Below are 13,600 nucleotides of genomic sequence, written 5' to 3' on the forward strand. Positions count from 1 at the left end.
TAATCAACTGTGTTTACGTGAATACTCGTCAAAACGGACAATTCGACATCATTTTGTGTGTAATTCTCCGTTCATGCAATGCGAAAGGGTACTTGCGCACTGTGAGACGTGCTTTCTGTGTGTGTAGTATGCTTCAGTGTCTGCGCTCTGAAGACCGGACCGAATCGAGTGCTCTCTTGCTTCGTCAAATTCATCCATATGTCTGCTCTTCTCTTACTCCCACATATTGACATTTTTGAACGTTTTATGAGACGTGCAGCAAGTGTATTTTAGCTTATGTCCCGCTGGTTCATATGAATGCATCTAACCTCGTAACTATGCAGCAGATTCGTTCTGAATGAATCTCTTCCTAAATCATCCCTCCCTAACATTTTCGTCTAGTTTTTATTCGTTGATGAAAATGTCAATAGATTTTCGTCATAGTTTTTTAGTCATTCAAAAAGAGTTTTAGTTCGTTATCGTCTCGTTGTTGTCGGTGAAAAAAATGTCGTTGACGAAAATTATGACACAAATTATTTGTCAACGAAATTAACACTGTATACAAGTGTTTGCATACAAATACATGCAATACATACAAATATTTTTTATACATAATAAATATACACAGTACACACACATATAGTATGTAAACATAAACTTTGATTTTGCTGCCCTAGTGTTTTATGTGATATTCTTTTTTTAATATTATTATTACTATTGTATTTTTAGTTTTGTTAAATATTACTGTTCAGGTTTATTATTTATTATTTAATAATTAGGTTTTTAAATTCATTTTCAGTTATTTTAAGTTTCAGTTTTTATTTGTTTCCAGTGCTTCAACTTCAACATATTTCAGTTATTCGCCAAGGCAACATATGTAGTTTTTGTGAACTAATATTTTTATTTAATTTAATTTGAGCTTTATTCCCATTTGAATGATAGCATCTTCTTAGCATGTTTGCAGTCATCTATAACCCAGCTGCAGAGCTGCTCCACGTAATGGATCTCCAAGGTCAACTGAGGTCTTTCTGTGTGAGTTGGAGCGGTGTCAGGCTAGCTCATTGTTCTGGAGGTCTCATGGTCAGCCCAGCTGTTGTGGTCCAGCCTCATACTTGCGGTTTGTTAGCATGAATCACTCCAAAACTCATTCATATCAAAAGGCTGGACCAGCAACTCCTTCGTAGATTCGACGGTTCCTTTTCCACTGTTATCTCGTTCCGTTATGAGGGGCGTCAGAGAGAATGACTTCCTCTAAAAGACGAGGTGTGGGGTGTTTGTTGGAAATGTGTGTTTTGGAGTACTCCAAACCGCGGCCCTCCCTGTTGTTGCTCAAGCCATGTGCCTTCCTTCACACAGAGGAGGAGCTGCTATGAAAATTGAATTGAATTGAATTGAATTGAATTGTTTGGTTTGGGCGAGTCATTAATGCTTTTGTGGCTTGCAGTCAGAGCACAGCTCGTTTCTCTTCTGTGTTTGGCTCCAGGTGTTCGCTGCTTACAGAGCCACACAGGTGTGTCTTGCATAGGGTCTGTTTCAGTGACTGTCCTTCTGTATGGTTTGATCTCTCATGGCAAACATCCAACCTGTACAGTAAAGCAAATATTGTGAAACTACTTTTAAGTAACTTTCATAAAATAAACATTGAACTACCATAAAGTAAAAAAAAGGCCGATAGCCTTGTGGCGCTGTTATGCTTTGGGCGTCCCGAGTTCGAGTCCCGGCTCGTGGACCTTCTGCACAGTTTTGCCTTTTGGGCAATGACATTATGAAAAAAAATCCCTAGATTTCCTAGAGATCCCTATGGCCTAGAAAGTATCCAGAACAACCTAGCAACCACACAGCAAGATTCTGAAACCACTCAAAACACCTTAACATGTCCTAGCAACCACCACTGTTATGTAATTTTATTCAAGTCGGATGTTCTTGGCATCACAATTGCAGGTAACATCTTCCAATAAATTCCATTTGAAAGTTGTAAATGTTGTGATCACAGCAGTTGCTACCATCTTAATTAAAACAATCATCTACTAGCGTTTAAACTAATGCCGTTAATGAGGACAGAAGCAGCTGTGCCGGGCATAAGTCCAACTTAAAACCGTAGTGCCAAATTTGCTTCATTAGCAGTAAATGGACTGACACTAAGTGCTCCTAGTTCTATCTGAAGAGTTACATCAACCACCGCCTCTTTCTGCACATGAGAAGGACCTGAAGTCCAATTAAATCTCAAGATGTGCAAATACAGCCTTATTAAGCCAGTGTGTCATTTTAAAACAGTCGTAAAGAATCGGGGAGGGTTGGAATTTGACTCGCTGCTGCATTTTTAAAGTGATAAAACATGGGAAACCCACTGATTAACCAGCAGAGAGCTTTGTAATCTCATGTTTGCAAGAGGAACCATAACATGCACTCCAGAGGAATTTGGCTTTAGCTGACCTTTAAAGTTATAAACGCTGAAGTTCTGTACTGTGTAATTCGAAAGGCAGATCTGGCTTTAAAGGGGCTTTTTAAAGGGGTATCTGGCTTATTTAGCTGTTTTGGCTGTATGCTGTATTGTTATGGACCATCAACCTCTGCTATAGCCCAATTAATGCTGGACCATGAATATGTAGCTGCGATTTTATGCAGTTTTCTGATCCAATGTGGATTATAGTCAGCACCACCTGCTGATTTATTACAATGCTTTTAAAAGTGGCTTGTTATGAAAATACGTCTTTTGTATTACTTCAATACCAGCCCACTATTTGTTTCCTGTATTATGTTGTTCATACAGAAATTCTGGTGAAAAAGCCCCATGGAGTCGCTGCCTGTGCTGTTGTATGTCAGTGGAAGGTGTTTTTAAAGACATCCCACATCTTCCTTTCTTCACGGGGAGTTTGGTTTGTTCCATGCCTGTTGCCTTTCCATATCCCCTCCTGGGACAAGTCTCATGTAGGAGGTCTTCAGCCCCTGATGACAAACCTTTTGTGGTCCAGCGGGAACCTACATGGTATCATTTTGTAATTTTTTTTTCTTTACTCACATTTGTGGAGAAAAACTCCAGCAATGTGAATCGACACATGGAGGGGTGAATGGGAGGAAGTATCCATGTTTTTGCTTGTCTGTCAGGGGGACGAGGTGTTGGAAGTAAATCTGTGCCACCAGGAGATGACCATGTTCCAGGGACTGTTAGATAAAATGTAACTGTCCTGTTGACCCATTTGATTGTGTTTTTACCCCCAGTAGTCCCGGGATGATGGTAGAAGGAGCTTTTCCAGGCTTGAGATACACAAAGATGGTGGTATGGCTGCCTGGACATTGACTGTGACACAGTATGTCAGTACCATATTGCAGTGGCGTTCATCCATATAAGCTGCGAATGCTCCGCATACCCAGGCCATTTGAGAGAATAAGTTCACTGGATAAGTCATATAAACATGATTATAAGTTGCTCCCTTGTCATTTGAAATGTAACTTAAAGCTTAAAGAGTTAGGAATAAGTACGTAAAATGATTTTTAATTTTTTTTTAAATAAAAACGTGGCCTATATAAAATTTTAATAATAACAAACATCTTGTTTTGCGTATGCTCGTGTCGCTTACAGTTGAAGTCCTTCTCTGAATGAATAAACCTGAAAGGATAGAAATAGGATTGGAGATGAATTTCATTTAAAAATAAGGTAGGAAATGTGCATACTTTTAATTCGACACCTGTCACAGTGTTTCTCTTGTCATCTGTGATCCCTTTTGCGTGTCCTAAAAACCGAAATCACTCAGCATACCCGGTTAAAAAAGTCACCGCTCGCCACTGCCATATTGGTTAATGGCCCATTTTTAGAGTTTTTCGAATTTATTGGTATTTTGATATTGGATATTAAATTGTTTGTGGTCATTTCCTGTATTTTTACATTTAAATTACTAATGTTCACTTAAAGTTAATCTTTAAAAACATCAATAATTTAATAACACTGTTGAATGTAATCTTTAGCAAATCTTAAAATAAATGTTTTTCATACTGTACATTGTAATACTGTGCAGTGTTGTTATTGTTAACTAAAACTTATACTAAAACTATTGAAAAAAAAAAAGAAAATTAAATAAAGCTGAAATATATTAAATGAAAAACTTAAGCTAACATTTCAAATTTTTGTTTGGCAATTAGCTAAATTTAATTTGAAGTACTAAAAACTAAAAGTGAAATAAAAAGCTAGATAGAAATAAACAATGACAAATAAAATAGACAAAGGACAAAAGACTTTAAAATAAAAATAAAAACTGAAAATATAATAATTAAAGGAAAAACATTATAGACACTATAATCGTATATTAATTATCAGTGTTGGGGGTAACGCATTACAAGTAACGCGAGTTATGTAATCAGATTACTTTTTTTCAAGTAACTAGTAAAGTAACGCATTACTTTTTTAATTTACAAGAAAGTATCTGAGTTACTTTTTCAAAAAAGTAACGCCAGTTACTTTGTTTTCCCATTTATTGACTGGCAAGTCTCCTGTCCCCATATTGGGAGATATCAGAAGTACAGAGGCATTGTGTGCGCTGTGTGAACATGATGTTACTGTAGTTCTAGACTAAATGTGAATGTGCATTAATTCATCCCACTCACAAAAAACAGATTTAGTATTCATCAAAATGAATTAAAACAGTGAAATGCAAACTCAGAATATGACGCAAACCTGCAATAATTAAATATGTTAAATAACACAAATGTATCTAATCCCATTTTATTAACCAATGTCTTTGCTGCTGACCTTTGATGATCCAGTTCAACCATACTAATAAGCAAAAATGACTTTAGATAAACTAACAATTGTGCTTCATTGTTTTTTTATTGCTGAAGAGTGTTTCTTCTCCTGCGTTGTACAGACATGAATTTACTTTTCCTTCAGCCTGAGGTTTATTCATTACACTTTTTGGTGTGAAAGGGCTTTTACGTTTGCTATAAATAGAACTTCTTATATTAAAAACAATCAAGCCCTGCTCATATTTAAAAAGTAACGCAAAAGTAATGTAACACATTACTTTCCATAAAAAGTAACTAAGTAACGTAATGAGTTACGCAATATTGTAATGCATTACTTTTAAAAGTAACTTTCCCCAACACTGTTAATTATACTAAAATAATGATACTGTGATGGCTGAATTCACTTATAGATTTTAGTTTTTAGTGTTTTATTTTTAATTTATTAAATTATTTAAGTTTAATATTAGCCATTTATTGATTATAGCATGAAAACGAATAGTGGCTTATCGCAAAAGCCAAAATGTTGATACCTCAAACATCTACAGTATTTTATACAGGCAAGCACCACTTGCTTTTTCTTTGGAAAATGTCAAAATCAAGTCATTTATATTTCAGTTTCAGCAATTACATATACTGTAGCACTGAAATTTTGTGCACAAAAAAGGTCCATTGTCTGATAGTGTAGCAATGTATGAAGCACTGCTCACACAGAAATCACTTTCAAACCAAGCAATTTTCTGTTGGTCAACGCAGGGAAATTGGGCTAATATTAAAATTTAATTAATTAAAAATAAAGCAGTAAAAACTAAAATTAGTCATTTTAAAAGCTACAAGTGAATTTAGCAATCACAGTATCAAAAAATAATAAAAAAATGACCTCACACACTCCCAATCACACAGATTCCTACTGAAATACTGGATTTCATCTGTGTGATTTCACAGACCAAAGGTAAATGTGAGCTTTTTCCTAGAAAGAGGAACACAATTTACTGTCCAGTAGTTTAACTCATGCATCTGACTGGAGAGAACCATTTGTGGGCTAGTCAGACTGTTGTATCATTCAGCTGGAGAAGCTGGAACACCTGTTAGCATGTTTATATGCTTTTTCTTTAATCCTCACAGGATTTTCCAGTCCTCTACGCTGAAAATTCACAAGTGATGTGTATCTTTGTCAATGTAAAGAGAACAAAACTGTGGTCGTGGCCTCCTGTTAGCAGTTAAAATGGCAAGAGATAGATTGAAGTCATCAGAGACCCAGCATGTGCGGCTAGCTCTTACTTAAGGTTAGCAACATACTGATGATCAATCAATGATGAGAAAGAGAGATAGTTTGGCGCATTGCCTGGCTGTTAAAAAGCCTGTCCAGGTGACTGATCAGTAGTCAACACCCAGTCTATCCATTTCTTCTGTGTTTACACAGTCCGTGTATGGCAAGCCAGTTCACTTGGCGGCCATCTTGGAAACGCCCTCAGGCAGTTATTTCCACTTAAGCCCAAAGTATACTTCAGTTTTGACCCAAACGCTTATTGTGCAGTTGAACAAAGTATTCAAAGTATACTCCATTTGATAGCATGTGCAAACACAGCCGTTCAACACATGCATGCTAGAAAGTTTTTTTCATTTGCGCTGTTTCTTTCCAGAATTTACAGCCAATAAAAATATCTTTGTGCTCTTTAAACTAGAGTTGCGAATATCTTTTAACTCCTTCACACAAGCGCTTGTCAACATGGGCATCTAATATTGCCCTTACGAAAATTAGCCTTGGTTTTACTACAACTAAAACCATAAAAACCATGGTTACTATAGTTAAACCATAGTAACCACAAATTAACCATGGTTTTGCTACACTAACCATAGTTTGCCATGGTATTTGTAGTAAAGCTGTGTAATCAATAAATGGTTGATTACCATTTACTAAAATGGTAATCAATACGCTAAAAAAAACATGGTTACTACACTTTTACTATAATAAAACCATGGTTAATTTTTGTAAGGGTGTTGCTGTCTCCAGTAATTTGTTGTTGTTGTTGTTGTTCAGTCTCATCCATTTTTTTCAGCAATATTTTAAAAGTTGATATATAGTACATCCAACTTTGTCTGCATGCATACATTTACGTAAAGTGATAACTATTATACAGCAAATCTATATATTATATAGCAGCTCTATATTTAAAGTTGCATATACATTACATTCAACTTTGTCCGCATACATATAGTACACTAATGTATACCAAAATATTCTACTGTATATAGCAAACCTCAACAGTTTGGCTTTTGTTTTGTCAGAAAATATAACTATATTATCACCCTGCTCTATATATGAAGTAGAATATATATTATATGCAGCATTATCCACATATAATGTACTCAGTACAGTACTCGGGTCAAGTGATGTATACTATATAGCAAATCTCGACTGTTTGACTTTTAGTCATTGTAAAATGTAAACTATGTTATTGCGCACAGGGCTGGGTAGTAACTGACTACATGTAGCCTGGATTATGTAATCAGATTCCATGTAATTAGAGTATATTACATTTTAAAATGCTCATAATCAGATTATAGTTACTTTTATATGGATTATATGATTACATATGATTCACACAATTGCCGTAAATTATTCATAATTAGATGTAATTAATATAGATAATTAATATAGTTAATATAATTATATAGATGCAGTGATTCCCAAATGTTTTTGTCAGGCAAACTCCTTGAAATAAAATAATTTAGTTCATATTTAAATAATTTAACACATTCACATGTTTACAGTTCTCTAATATTGCTTAATAGTCACATTGACATGCAGGTAAACAAATTAAATATTTCAATTTTTAGTGTTCAAGTGTTTAAATTATTATTATTATTATTATTATTATTATTATTAATTTACATTTTTTATGATTTAATTATTAGATATTTATCATCTCACAAACCCACTGCAGTTATGACATTAGGCATAGTTTGGGAAAACCTGGTGTAATGTAATGTTTAATGCATTTTGTGATGTTAATATAAAAAACAGAATATATTTTCTTTCTCTTTGTTTTTTTCTATTAATATGGTATATTTAATGGTAAGTTCAAAACAAGTTAGATAAAAAAAACTGATCTAAAATGAAGTCAGAATAAATTACTTAAACGTCTACTGAAGTGCCTTGAAACACACCGTTATTCTATGTGTTGACGTCATTTTAACTGAAACAGGAAGACAGGGCGGGACATACCAAGCAGCCCCACCCCTTTTTAAAATAACCAATAACGTTCGTTTATATTACAGCTTGGGCTAGCCGTTGAGCTCGGTAAAGCCGCATTTGACAAGGCATGACAGCCACAATCTCAACCAGACTTCTTTCGCCCCGATGGAAGCATATTTACACTATTTGAATTGTTCCCTATCACTTATATAGTGCACTACGTGCCATTCACCGTACAGAAAATACAAATTCTGTGAATAAGTGACCGATTTCAGCTGCGGCTTCAGCGTCTATTTATAGTGTAGGGGGCGGGACGCTTCGGATTCTAGAGAGCATTTCATTGGTCAGAAGATTTGATGAGAAGCTGAGGTACGAGGTGACGACAAAGAAATCATTGATCCATTTTGGCGGAAGTGACGAACTGCAAGCTTTGAATGCTTATATCTTCTAAAAGCGAATGTTGTCACTCTTTTGGAGCATGCTGGATTATAGATAACCTTAAGACTAACATATTGATACTAACACCCAAAACAACTTTGATTTTGATTTCAGTGGACCTTTAAAAGGAGTAACCTAATTTTTGCCCAGCTCTTAATATAAAGTTAAGTATATAATATCCAACTTTATCTGTATAGAGCAATATATACTATATAGCATCTCAATGGCTTGATTGCTTGTATAGTTGCAAAATGTTAACTATATTTTATATTATTATATCTGTATTATGTTACTATATTGTATCTGTTAAATGCAACTATAAGAAATTAATATAAGTTCAATTCAATTCAAGTTTATTTGTATGGCGCTTTTCACTATACAAATCTTTGCAAAGCAGCTTTACAGAAAATTAAGTTTCTACAATATATTTAGTAGTAACTTATCAGTGGTGACTAGGGCTGTGTATCACCAGCAAAGTCACGATACGATACGTATCACGATACAGAGGCCACGATACGATACGTATCTTAGAAGAGTTCGAAACTAACGTGCGGTCTTCACTGTATCTAACGCACACAAGGCTGTTTTACTCGACGCCTCCGCAAGTTCGCTTAGGTGCGCGCGGCAAATATGACATCATCGCTGTGTTGGCGGAAGCTCGCTTTGAGTGCGCGCGACGTCGTTTCGCGTGGCGGTGATGCACGAGTTCAAAGCGACTCTACTCTAACCGAACATGCACGTCTGTGCCAGCATTTGTGTGAAACAGAAGCAGTTTGATGTTAAGTTCAGTCACACACACAGATCACGTTGCGGCCGAACTCGGACATTCAGGAACAAAATTTTTAGCGCTGCCCCGCAGTTTTATCAACTAAATAGCTTAATCGCTCAAGAGCTACATTATCTTTCTCAACAAGGAGCTGGTAACATCATTGTTTCTAAAGGAATTAAAGCCACAGCTTCACTGTTAATAGAGAAACGCATTATCTTTCTCAACAAGGAGCTGGTAGCATCATTGTTTCTAAAGCAATTAAAGCCACAACTTTACTGTTAATAGAGAAACGCGGCAAAACGGTGGTAATTCATACATACACAGCCTCTCTCTCTCTGTGTGTCGTAAATGAACAGTTGAAGAATTACACTTTTCTGATAATAGAGTAGACAAAGATAAGTACACACTTAGCAGATATTTCCGTATTGCACAAGTGTAAAACTCTATTTTGGGGATTACGTCTCTTTATATCAGGCAACCCAGTTGTGTTCCTCTGCAGCCAGATTAAACCTTGTTGTAGCCTATATATGCTCTATTCATTCTTTTTTTAGAAACCTCACACTTTTCTACTCAATTTTAAACGTTGTAAAATTTTAAACAAATTAAGCGCGGTCCACTGCTGCACACGTGCCAGCTGTATCGATACTCGTATCATCAAATCTCTGTGACGATACATCGTCGTATCGATATTTTGAACACAGCACTAGTGGTGACTGTCAAATTGATTGCACTTCAATTGATTGCACTTTTTGTGCAGTACGAGTCAAGGGGAAAAAATTTAAGTGCTTTCAGGATCCTTTAGTTAAATGTATAATATGTATTTTATAAAAAGACCATATATATTTTTAGACCCTGCTTTAAAGGTTCACATTTTAAGTTTACAATTGTAACATACAATGTCATAACATTTTGATCTGAACAAAAGAATTACATCTGCTTAATATCAATGAAAAATAAAGTGCTTGCAGGATTTCTAAAGAAAACAATTTTAAAACAAAAAACTAAATACAGATGTTAAACATTCTCAGAATCTTTCCACTTGGATTTCACCGGTTTTTCAGTTTGTATTTATGTTCCGCGTGGAATCGTGGAGACCGTGATGTGAGCACCACCCCAACTGCACAAAACGCCCCCACCACGAGAGAAAGCTGCAGCCACGCGGCGACCCTGCTGCCTGCCGCGCCCCACGCGAAGGCTCTTCACACGGGACGTGGCAAGTGGCGGAACTGAAGCGGTGCCCGTGCCACAGTCCCGCGGTGGACGTTAAAAGCCCAAATGACTCCACACTTCAGCTTTGTACACTGAAACTGGAACTGGAACAATTCTTTCATCCTCCATTACTAGCAGCGAACTATATTAAAGAGGGGAGCGAAGCGGTTCCGGGTGTAGATCTCGAAGACCGGAGGTGGCGGAGGGGGAGTGAAGGACATCTGGGAAGATTGCGTCCTGGGTGCACCGGGCCTGTGCAGAGAAACACACGGAGTAGAGGTGGTGGGAGTGTAAGCAGCACGCTGTATACTTACCCCGGACTTGTGAGTGTCGGCCCGGGATGTTTCCAGCGTGGCTCTCCGCTCCCTCAGCTGGGCCTGCTTCTCCACCAGGTCGTGGATCTGCTTCTCCACGCCTTCAGCTCGAGCTGCACCGAATGCACTCAAAGGTAGACACTAGGGCTGGGCGATATGATGATATTATCGTATATCGACGATGTCTCGTACGTATCGCGATGTCAATGTCAACAGTCAGGTAACAGACGATTATCTACATTATCGGAAAAAAATGACAAATGATAAACCTAGTAAGTTGTAACATTATAATAAGACATTATAGTACTATATCTCAGTTCACCAAATGATGGTGTATAAAATTGATTTTAAGATAAATAGATGATAAAAAATTTACTTGACGGCGCTCAAACTCAAAACACGTGGCAGCAACAAAAACTAGTATATAAATGCTCATATATAATAAATATATTTTATTATTAAAAATAAAAAAATAGTCGTGGCCTAATGGATAGAGAGTCGGACTTGTTACCCGAAGGTCGTGGGTTTGAGTCTCGGGTAGGTGGGGGGAGTGAATAACCAGCACTCTCTCCACCTTCAATACCACGACTGAGGTGAGACCCTTGAGCAAGGCACTGAACCCCTAACTGCTCCCCTGGGTGCCACAGCATTGGCTGCCCACTGCTCACGGTGTGTGTTCACGGTGTGTGTTCACGGGTGTGTGTGTGTGTGTTTGTTCACTACTCACTGTGCTGTGTGTGTGCACTTGGATGGGTTAAATGCAGAGCACAAATTCCAAGTATGGGACACCATACTTGGCCACACATCACGTCCTTTCATTACTTTTCCTTTCCTATAAGATATTGTAAACTTTAAAATCATGATTTTCTGTAAAGCTGCTTTGAAACAATGCTTATTGTGAAAAGTGCTATACAACTAAACTTGACTTGATTGTGAAACACTGGGCCCTTTACGTCTTGTGCACTGTACGGATAGGGTATACACGTAAAAACCAAAGTATACTTGGCTTTTATTCACCCCATTCAGAAAGTCGATTAGCTCTTTTAACTAAAAGGCAGGATTGTTTTCCATCTCTTTCCCCTGCTGTCAGGTTTACTGCTTATCTCTTCACTAAACCGCACACATGAAGTCTAGCAACCAGTCGCTGCCATTGTTTTAGTTGTTATCATGCCATGCCGCATAGTTTCTGGATACAATACATTGATGATGATATGTGGTCCCAAATGCTTCATTCATCAAAACCATACCCGTTGACATTTTCACAACTTCTAAAACTGTAGAGAAGATTGTCAATACATCCTGGCCAAAGGTGAAATATAATCCGACATCTGGGCCAAGGAACACCGCTCCCGAGGGAGTTGAGGTGGATTTGTGCTTGAATAACTACAAGAAGGGAGTCTTGTCTTGTTTTTGAAAGGATACAAACTACAGTAAACAAATAAATAAGAAATGGTACTTACATTGTATAAAGTAATCAGATGTATAAAACACTGCATATTCTTCACTGTGTAAATTAAATATATATTTCTTCTTATTAAAGTTACAAAAGTGAGGTCAAGAGTAGGGCTGAAATGATTATTCGACATTATCGACAACGTGCGTATTATCCTGCTCTATGCGTGTGCGGTCCTTCTTTGCGAAGTAACGACCAAACGGCCAGCGGCAGACAGTGAGCTGATCATACCCTATGTTTGATAAATTTAGCCTTCTCAAATCATCACGACTTGCCTAAAATAAAATCTATAGATATAAAACAGTTCAAGCATATAACAATGTTTAAACGTTAAACCTAGATAAATGTGCGCTATATCCAATAGTTTGCGCAGAGAGTGGAAGCTGAAGCACGCTTTGCAGGACATGGAGGCGCCAGTGCGATCACTTGCATTTTTTTTCAATGGATACACCATCATTTTTGCTCATAAAGGTAAGAGTAATACGTCATTCATAACTGTGTGCACTCACAATATCAACAAAACATTGTGCTTTTATAAAATAAAGAAATCAAACATGATGCGCTTTCTGCCGTCTCGTCTTTGAACAGGACCGCTTCACAAAAATGAACCGAAACTCAGCGAATACATGCCTCACAGACATGATAAATATATATATAGAAATCTTTAAATGACTACTTAACGAAATAAAACAAATCAAAAACAAAAACTCTTTCATTATAATCATAATCATAATAGCTCTGCAGTTCAGTACTCCAGTAAAGTCCAGTCACATCACGTTTATTTATTTAGTACTTTATGCAATAGATAGCCTTAAATCAAGCAGCTTTACAATATTAAACATGAAAAACCAGAGTCAGTGTCGCTTTCAGTTAGAATTCCAACTTGATTTTCTGTTATAACGCAGCTCTCCAGTGTGCAGCTAGCTTATGATAAAATCTTTTTATTAGTGGGAGAAAAAAACATTTAATTAAAGCTGCAGTCCGTAACTTTTTTGGTTAAAAATGATCAGAAATCAATATTTGAGCAAGTACATAACCAGCCAGTGTTCAAAACTATTGCCTTACTTTAGCCCGATTCACAACGGTTAGCTTATAATAATGTTTTCTAATTTGAGTGGTACGGGTAGGTTTTCGCGGGAAATTCGAGCATGGCACTGCGTCATTACGTCACGTCTGTAAACATAAAGAAGTTGTCCCGGCTACTAGGCTATCGCATGTGAGGATCCTGCAGGTGGCCGATCATTTATAGCCTTTTCTCACAGCAGCTGGAATAATTAAATGTATCATTTTGATGGCGGATTGTATTCAAATTATTATTGAATAATAATAATTTGATGGAGTTTGATGTGATATGAGCTAACCGATCTTTAGATTTAATCACCATTGGTAGCGAGATTTATGGTAATGCTTTTTTCCTCAGTTGGTCAGAACAAACTTGGCAGACTTGTTACTTGTTCAGATGGCAATATACGGTGAAAATTCTTATTTGGGTCATATTCCAAGAC

At 36.9% G+C, this 13,600-nt stretch overlaps 1 protein-coding gene across 1 annotated transcript in view; it reads left to right on the forward strand.

The window, feature by feature from the left end:
• Nucleotides 1–13,600, forward strand: part of LOC107754214 (double-stranded RNA-binding protein Staufen homolog 2) — a 95,047-nt gene that overhangs the window by 23,161 nt on the left and 58,286 nt on the right. The window lies entirely within an intron of this gene.

The sequence above is a fragment of the Sinocyclocheilus rhinocerous genome, unplaced genomic scaffold, assembly GCF_001515625.1.
Source record: "Sinocyclocheilus rhinocerous isolate Xijiao unplaced genomic scaffold, SAMN03320098_v1.1 scaffold442, whole genome shotgun sequence".
Lineage (NCBI taxonomy): Eukaryota > Metazoa > Chordata > Actinopteri > Cypriniformes > Cyprinidae > Sinocyclocheilus > Sinocyclocheilus rhinocerous.